Consider the following 10,000-nt stretch of genomic DNA (forward strand, 5'->3'; position numbering starts at 1 on the left):
ATTAAATACAGTAGTGTAGTAGACCTAAGTATTCTTTAAGTATCACCATGACAACATTAAAATACAGTACTGTAGTAGACCTAAGTATTCATCAAGTACCACCATCATGACAACATAAAAATACAGTAGTGTAGTAAACCTATGTATTCATTAACTGCCACCATAATGACAACATTAAAATACAGTAGTGTAGTAGACCAAAGTATTCATTAAGTACCACCATAATGACAACATTAAAATATAGTAGTGTAGTAGACCAAAGTATTCATTAAGTACCACCATAATGACAACATTAAAATACAGTAGTTTAGTAGACCTAAGTATTCATTAAGTACCACCATAATGACAACATTAAAATACTGTATTGTAGTAGACCTAAGTATTCATTAAGTACCACCATCATGACAATATTTAAATACAGTAGTGTAGTAGACCTAAGTATTCATTAAGTACCACCATAATGACAACATTAAAATACTGTATTGTAGTAGACCTAAGTATTCATTAAGTACCACCATCATGACAATATTTAAATACAGTAGTGTAGTAGACCTAAGTATTCATTAAGTACCACCATAATGACAACATTAAAATACTGTATTGTAGTAGACCTAAGTATTCATTAAGTACCACCATCATGACAATATTTAAATACAGTAGTGTAGTAGACCTATGTAGTCATTAAAAACGAGGCATAGGTATTATTTAAGACGCATATTTACTATTTTTGGTCACTGTAACATTGCACACAGTTGGAACAGTAACACTGTGTTTGAATAATTGATGAAGTGACTATTTGGGTACCACTCGATCAGTGTTAACCATAGAAACCATTTTTGAGCCGTCAGCGCCCCCTAAAGGGCCACCAAAAAATAATGTGTTTCTCAGCTCAGGTCTGTTTGTGTTTCACGGCTACTCAGGTGTAATACACATTTCCACCACTGGTGGCAGTCATGGCAGTATTACACAAACAGAAGAAGTCTGCAGCTCAGAGAGAAGTTTCTTAAGCGCAAAAATGATGAAGCAGTATTTTTATTTGTGCTTCAATTTTATTGGGAAAAAAAAGATTTATTTCTGTTTCATTTGAGTTCAGGGGCCAAATGTTAGTTTGAATGATGTGATTAGAAAATCATGGCATGATAACTTAAAAATAAAGACAGCTTTAGTTGGTCAAGTTTAGTTGGAGCCTCACATTAGTGTGCAGGGGGAGGAGCCTCAGTTTTACATGTCATTAGTGTGCAGGGGGAGGAGCCTCACTTTTACATGTCATTAGTGTCCAGGGGGAGGGGCCTCACTTTTAAATGTCATTAGTGTTCAGGGGGAGGAGCCTCAGTTTTAGATGCCATTAGTGTGCATGGGGAGGAGCCTCAGTTTTACATGTTATTAGTGTCCAGGGGGAGGAGCCTCACTTTTACATGTCATTAGTGTGCAGGGGGAGGAGCCTCAGCCAATCCTGTTGGCTTTATACCTTTGCTGGCCTCACAGAATTGCTATTGTGACATCCAGTGGACACATTTAGAACAGCAGTTTCTCTCATTCACAATATCAGATGATTTTATAACTTAGAAAACCTTTTTTTGTTGTTGTAAATATTAGTCAACTCCTCTCATCTCAAAACCTGCTGGTTTGGTACCCAGGACATTAGACTAAATGATCCTCACTTCACTCTGTGTGTGTGTGTGTGTGTGTGTGTGTGTGTGTGTGTGTGTGTGTGTGTGTGTGTGTGTGTGTGTGTGTGTGTGTGTGTGTGTGTGTGTGTGTGTGTGTGTGTGGTGTGTGTGCGTGCACATGCAAAGGATGCTGATGCACGCTCGCTTGTTTGTTTGACACGTAGGCAAGTAAACACCACATAGATTTTTGTTCATAACTATATTATAACTATATCAAAACATATACACTACCGTTCAAAAGTTTGGGGTCACATTGAAATGTCCTTATTTTTGAAGGAAAAGCACTGTACTTTTCAATGAAGATAACTTTAAACTAGTCTTAACTTGAAAGAAATACACTCTATACATTGCTAATGTGGCAAATGACTATTCTAGCTGCAAATGTCTGGTTTTTGGTGCAATATCTACATAGGTGTATAGAGGCCCATTTCCAGCAACTATCACTCCAGTGTTCTAATGGTACAATGTGTTTGCTCATTGGCTCAGAAGGCTAATTGATGATTAGAAAACCCTTGTGCAATCATGTTCACACATCTGAAAACAGTTTAGCTCATTAAAGAAGCTACAAAACTGACCTTCCTTTGAGCAGATTGAGTTTCTGGAGCATCACATTTGTGGGGTCAATTAAACGCTCAAAATGGCCAGAAAAAGAGAACTTTCATCTGAAACTCGACAGTCTATTCTTGTTCTTAGAAATGAAGGTTATTCCACAAAATTGTTTGGGTGACCCCAAACTTTTGAACGGTAGTGTATCTATATCATAACATATCATATATATATATCATAAATATATCAAAACATAATTATATCATAACTATATTATAACATAACTATATCATAACTATATCATAACATAATAACTATATCATGTAACATAACTATATCATAACATAACCATATCATAACATAATAACTATATCATAATTATATCATAGCTATATCATAACATATAACTATTATAACATATAACTGTATCATAACATAACACCTTTATCATAACATAATAACTGTATCATAACTATATCTTAGCATATAACTATATCATACCATAATAACTATATCATACCATAATAACTATTTCATAACATAATAACTATATCATAACATAATAACTATGTCATAAGACATAATAACATAACATAATTATATCCTAACAATAACTATATCATAACATATAATAACTATATCATTACACAGAACTATCTTACAACTATATTATAAAATAACTATAGCATAACATAACTATCTAATAACATAACTATATCATAACCATCATAACTTATCATAAATAGGTAATAATTATATCATAACATATAATAACTATCTCATACATACATCATAACATATAATTATATCATAACTATTTAATAACTGTATCATAACACAACTATATCATAACTATCTAAAAACATAACTATATCATAACAAACCATAACTATATCATAACTATATCATAACATATCATTACTATATCATAACATATAATATATAACAACTACAGTATATAATAACTATATCATAAAACTATCATAATTCTATCATAACCTAATAACTATATCATAACATAATAACTATATCATAACATATAACTGTATCATAACATAATAACTATATCATAACATATAACTATATCATAACATAATAACTATATCATAACATGTAACAAAATAAATATAACATAACATAATAACTATATCATAATAACTATATCATAATTATAGCAGAACATATCATAACTATCATAACTATATAATTACATATAACTATGAAATTATGAAAATATTCATAATTGTATGTTATAATTAGGGCAGCACGGTGGAACAGGGGTTAATGCATGTGCCTCACAATAAGAAGGTCTTGGGTTTAATCCCGGGCCCGGGATCTTTCTGTTTGGAGTTTGCATATTCTCCCCGTGACTGCGTGGGTTCTACTCCGGCTTCCTCCCACCTCCAAAGACGTGCACCTGGGGATAGGTTGATTGGCAACACTAAATGGTCCCTAGTGTGTGAATGTTGTCTATCTGTGATGAGGTGGTGACTTGTCCAGGGTGTACCCCGCCTTCCACCCATGTGCAGCTGGGATAGGCTCCAGAACCCCCCGCCACCTCAATAGGGACAAGCGGTAGAGAATGGATGGATGGAATTAGGGCTGCATTAATTGATTGATTGGGAAAAAAAGCTAAGATTGATTTATATGTTGTTTTGATTAATCGATTAATGAGTGTAACTAATAAAAATTTATCAAATCCGGAACTTGAAATAGAGCTGGTGTCAGAGTGGGATTGTTTTTTAAAGAATTATTGATATTATTAATGCACACATCATTTCAATATTGATGTGTATTTATGATAAACAATCAATTATGGCAAGCAGACACAATGTTTATTTCAAGTGTTTTTCCCGTAAATATGTCATTTGTTTGATCTTATTTCATAACAGAACCATTTCCTTTGTGGATCAATAAAGTTTGTCAAACTCATCGATGGATTATTGGATGACCAGAATAATCTAATATTATATTTTTATTTTTATTTGTACAAAGTATTACAATTTTTATTCGTTACCTATTAGAAAATGAAAGAAAACATATTAAGGAAAACATATTTAGTTGAATTTAGTTTGATTGTTTGTAAATGATAACTATAAAACTGACCTGTAAGAAGAAACAACTATTAGGAATATTTCATTCAAAATAAAATGAATTATTGGATTCATTTAAGTACAAAAAACATTTGAGTTATATTATTTTGCTTGCTTAATGAATATAACGAATACAATATAACTAATACAATTCAGACCCAATGAGTGCCTGGAACTTTAAACACACATACTTAGTTTCCACACGCTCACTGCAATAGAGCGAACATGAGAGCGGTGGCGTGTGGCTGCTGTGATTTATTTTATTTTACGTCATCTTTTAAAAAATGCAATTTCAATGTTGATGGTGGGAATTTATTAGCAAGCAGACAAAATGTTGATTTCAATTATTTCCCCTAAAAAAACGCAGCGTGTTTTATCTGATCAAAAGTTTAAGTTAAAGTACCAATGATTGTCACACACACACTAGGTGTGGCGAAATTATTCTCTGCATTTGACCCATCACTCTTAATCACCCCCTGGGAGGTGAGGGGAGCAGTGAGCAGCAGCTTACTCCATTAATTGAACTAACACATGACTAAAATAATGGATAGCTTCAAGCCAATAACACAAAGTACTTAAAACCAGGGTTCTTAACCTTTTTACCCCCGGGGCCTGGGGCCCACTCCAATATTAGCACAGAATTAGTCATCTTACTCTTCATTTAATCATTATTTTTTTGACATAATTACAGTTTACTACCTTGTCAGATGATATAAAACCATGTGTTTATTCATTATTATTTATTTAACACATAAACCTTAGGCTTAGGTCAGGCTGATTAGAAAAAATAACTGATGAAAAATACATTTACATACAATTATGTTGTGCTAAAATAAATCAACTAAATTAATATTAAATATGTTTCTTAACTAAACTGTCAATAAAATTAAAGTGCTAATGAAAATACAACTTCACCACTTGAGTCATAATTTTTGCACTTTAAGAAACTTCTTTATGACTTTAGCTCCAGACTTTGTTTGATGTTGTCATGACTGCCACAAGTGGTGGAAAAGTGCATTACAACTGAGTACCGCTGTGAGAAACAAATATTAAGGGTTAAGAAACAATGCTTAAAACAATAAAATAAAATAAAAAGATTAATGGTAATGATGCCGTTTCTTGCTCTGTGCATAATTAGCAGTAATAATAATCATCATCATCTGGCCTTGTTTTGAAGAAATGATTGAATAATAGACATTATTTAATAATAGACACTCGCTGCCACATGGAAATTAAATATTCGCTCATCTTCCCTTTTCTCTGCAGAACGCCAACAAATGGAAAATTGTCGACGAAAAGTCCTCGCTCCCACTGACACTTTTCCACGGACACGCTGGTGACAGCGAGACGTGGAAGTGGACCCTTGACGGCGAACAATGGCCCCGAGGAGACGCGGGCGAGGGACCAAGAAGGCAGGCGGACGCAGCCAATGAATGTTTTTCTTTCTTGTTTACATAATAAGCTGGGTCACGTGACCCCCCCTCCCCCCTCCCCCCAGAGGCCCAATCACACGCTTCTTTTGTGGATAAATGGACTACGGCACGGCCAATGGCGACGCTTTGCGGGAAAGGAACCATCTTCTTCTCACGCTTTCAACTCTTATTTTGTAAAGGAAAAAAAAGAAAAGTGTGACAAATTGGGATCTCAGCCACGTTGAAAAGATTATTTTGTGCAGAAATTATCTTTGATTGTTTGTATAGTTTGTTTGTGTATTTGTTGTGTCAACTCCTGTGGACAATAAACTTTTTTCTTTTTCTTTTTCTTTTTTACAGCTTGCTTGCTTGATAAATAGTTAATACTTGACTCATTCTGGAAGTAAAACTGCGCATGCGGTGATAATATAGGATCAAATAATTCATCAGAAATATATATATTATTGGTAATATTGGTAATGAAACATTTGTTGCATATAAACTTGAGTTTGACTTGATAGTTGAGTATTTCAGGAAAGAAAAGGGGGATGTAGTGCTCAAACTAAAAAGGATATATATTATAAATATATTTACTGCCTATTCTAATACGGTTGAGCTTTTTGGGAAATGGGTAAAATAATGCTTTTAATTATGGCCTTTATTTTTGACAAGAGAAAGTACATTTATGATTTTTTTTTTATTGGGTTAAAGTGCTGAAGTTAGAAAAAAAAAAGGACATAAATGTATTGTTATTAATTACACATGGTTTTGTAATTAAAGCATTTAGGCATCTTTGCAATTTGAGTATGACTTTATGGTTGAGTCAGGGTGTAGTGTTAACATTAACATTATTAATTATGTTTTTTCTTCAATAAATAATTTATTATATTATCTATGAACCAAAATATGAATTAATTGCTGCCTAGTCTGAGTATATAGTTGAGCCTTTTGGGAATGTTGTGCTGAAATAAAGATGGTAATAATTAAAAACACAGATAAGTAAATGTACTATTATTTTGAAAAATAACATGTTATAGTGTGAGGAGGCGCTGGAATTAAATAAATGAAAACATTTTGATAATCCATAACTCAGGATGTGGTTTGGAAATAAATAAATACAAATATATTAAATGTATAATTTTGTCCAAACAAAACCATTTTGTATTTTTGAATATAAGATTGCTGATTGCTGCACGTGTGTTTGAATATGCGCTCGAATATTTTGGGACACAAAAGGAAGACGTGGGCGCTGAGAAAGAATAACGACTATTTGTTGCAAGAAATAGAATATATCCATTTCAAGTGAAAACATTGACGTCATATAAATGTTGCTATACTGTGTACACTATAGTGTAGTGCAGTGGTCCCCAACCACCGGACCGCGGCCCGGTACCGGTCCGTGGATCGATTGGTACTGGGCACAAGAAATAAAAAAATATTTTTTATTTTTATTTTTTTTAATTAAATCAACATAAAAAACACAAGATACACTTACAATTAGTGCACCAACCCAAACAAACTCCCTCCCCCATTTACACTCATTCGCACAAAAGGGTTGTTTCTTTCTGTTATTAATATTTCTGGTTCTACATTATATATCAATATAGATCAATCCAGTCTGCAGGGATACAGTCCGTAAGCACACATGATTATATTTTTTAACGAGGGGAAAAAAAAATACATATATATATATATTTTTATTTTTTTAAAACCTGTATTTACCTTTCAGCATTAATGGCGCTTACACAGATGTGTAAGTTACCCATGTCTTGGGCACTAATACACCCCCATACCATCACAGATGATGGCTTTTTAACTTTGAGCCTATAAATATCCGGATGGTTCTTTTCCTCTTTGGTCCGGAGGACACGACGTCCACAGTTTCCAAAAACAATTTGAAATGTGGACTCGTCAGACCACAGAATACTTTTCCACTTTGTATCAGTCCATCTTAGATGAGCTCAGGCCCAGCGAAGCCGACAGCGTTTCTGGGTGTTGTTGATAAACGGTTTTCGCCTTGCATAGGAGAGTTTTAACTTGCACTTACAGATGCAGCGACCAACTGTAGTTACTGACAGTGGGTTTCTGAAGTGTTCCTGAGCCCATGTGGTGATATCCTTTACACCAGGGGTCCCCAAACTACGGCCCGCGGGCCGGATCCGGCCCCCCAGCATACAAAATCCGGCCCACAGTTAAAAAAATAATTTTTTTTTTTTTTAATCTTTCCTTTCTAATCCATTTTCTACCGCTTGTTACTCTTGGTGTCTCCTAGTCGCTCAGGCAAATCATATTGTCTAAAAATGAATTTTCCCATCGATAACGTGACAATGTTAAATGTTGATGAACATCAATGTTAATTGATGTTAAATGACAAAACGGATTATAAAGACAATGTATATATGTATATATACGTACACACACACATATATATATATATATATATATATATATATATATATATATATATATATATATATATATATATATATATATATATATATATATATATATATATATATATATATATATATATATATATATATACATAGCCTGGCCCCCGGCCAAATTTTTTTAACCCAATGCGGCCCCCGAGTCAAAAAGTTTGGGGACCCCTGCTTTACACACTGATGTCGCTTGTTGATGCAGTACAGCCTGAGGGATGGAAGGTCACGGGCTTAGCTGCTTACGTGCAGTGATTTCTCCAGATTCTCTGAACCCTTTGATGATATTACGGACCGTAGATGGTGAACTTCCTAAATTCCTTGCAATAGCTGCTTGAGAAAGGTTTTTCTTAAACTGTTCAACAATTTGCTCACGCATTTGTTGACAAAGTGGTGACCCTCGCCCCATCCTTGTTTGTGAATGACTGAGCATTTCATGGAATCTACTTTTATACCCAATCATGGCACCCACCTGTTCCCAATTTGCCTGTTCACCTGTGGGATGTTCCAAATAAGTGTTTGATGAGCATTCCTCAACTTTATCAGTATTTATTGCCACCTTTCCCAACTTCTTTGTCACGTGTTGCTGGCATCAAATTCTAAAGTTAATGATTATTTGCAACAAAAAAAAGTTTATCAGTTTGAACATCAAATATTTTGTCTTTGTAGCATATTCAACTGAATAAGGGTTGAAAATGATTTGCAAATCATTATATTCCGTTTATATTTACATCACACACATTTTTGGCTATGTTTTAGTTTTTCCTCTGCGTTTGTCTTAGTTTCCTGTCAGTGCTTTTATTTTGTCTTCATTTCCTGATTATGTTCCCTGAGTGTTTTGTCCCCTCAGCTGTGGCTGATTGGCACCTGGCCACACCTGGTGCCAGTCAGCCAGCTGCTATTTAAACCTGTCCTGCCCTCCAGTCACTGCTGGATCAATGTCTTTACAATACTTGTCACTTACCTTCTACCTATTTGTCATTGTAGTGTCTACCTGTCAATGTCACTACTACCTGTCACTATACTTCGTGGTAGCTCTGTCTACTTTTGTTCACTCCGCTCTATTCCTAGTTCCTTCGTGTCACAGTAAGTGTTTTTGTTTCTTGTCGACAGTTAGCCTTTGTGCTATTTTAGTTTATAGCCTAGTTTGTTCTCCGCCTTGTGCGCGCCTTTTGTTTGTTCCCTTTTGTTTGTTTTTTGCTGTAGTATCGGAATTAAATCATGTTTTCCCATTCAATGCCTGCCATCATCTCTGCATCTTGGGGTTCGTCACCTACAAACTTTGACAATACTGTTTATATACTGTGTACACTATAGTGTAGTATATATATAGTATATATACTGTTTATATACTGTGTACACTATAGTGTAATATATATATAGTATAGTATACTGTTTATATACTGTGTACACTATAGTGTAGTGTATATATATATATATAGTATAGTATACTGTGTACACTATAGTGTAGTATATATATAGTATAGTATAGTACTGTTTATATACTGTGTACACTATAGTGTAGTATATATAGTATAATATAGTATAGTACTGTTTATATACTGTGTACACTATAGTGTAGTATATATATAGTACAATATAGTGTTTATATACTGTGTACACTATAGTGTAGTCTTTGAAGAAATGAACATAATCTTAATTCAAATAAAGACGATTACATTATGGTAAAATAAATATATTAGTAGACAAATAATTGTGGTGAATGCTGCATTATTTCTAGTGTATAAAATTGTTGTAAAATATTTAGTGAAATAACCCACACATTTTTCAAATGTATGTCATTTATTCCTTCTTTGTTGGAGGGAGAAACAGTCGGA

General features: G+C 33.8%; 1 pseudogene; it reads left to right on the plus strand.

The window, feature by feature from the left end:
• LOC133655877 (twist-related protein 2-like) overlaps positions 1-6,036 on the plus strand; it is a 65,017-nt pseudogene extending 58,981 nt beyond the window's left edge.
• The last annotated feature ends 3,964 nt before the right edge of the window (positions 6,037-10,000 follow it).

The sequence above is a fragment of the Entelurus aequoreus genome, linkage group LG01 (genome assembly GCF_033978785.1).
Source record: "Entelurus aequoreus isolate RoL-2023_Sb linkage group LG01, RoL_Eaeq_v1.1, whole genome shotgun sequence".
In the NCBI taxonomy this organism is placed as follows: domain Eukaryota; kingdom Metazoa; phylum Chordata; class Actinopteri; order Syngnathiformes; family Syngnathidae; genus Entelurus; species Entelurus aequoreus.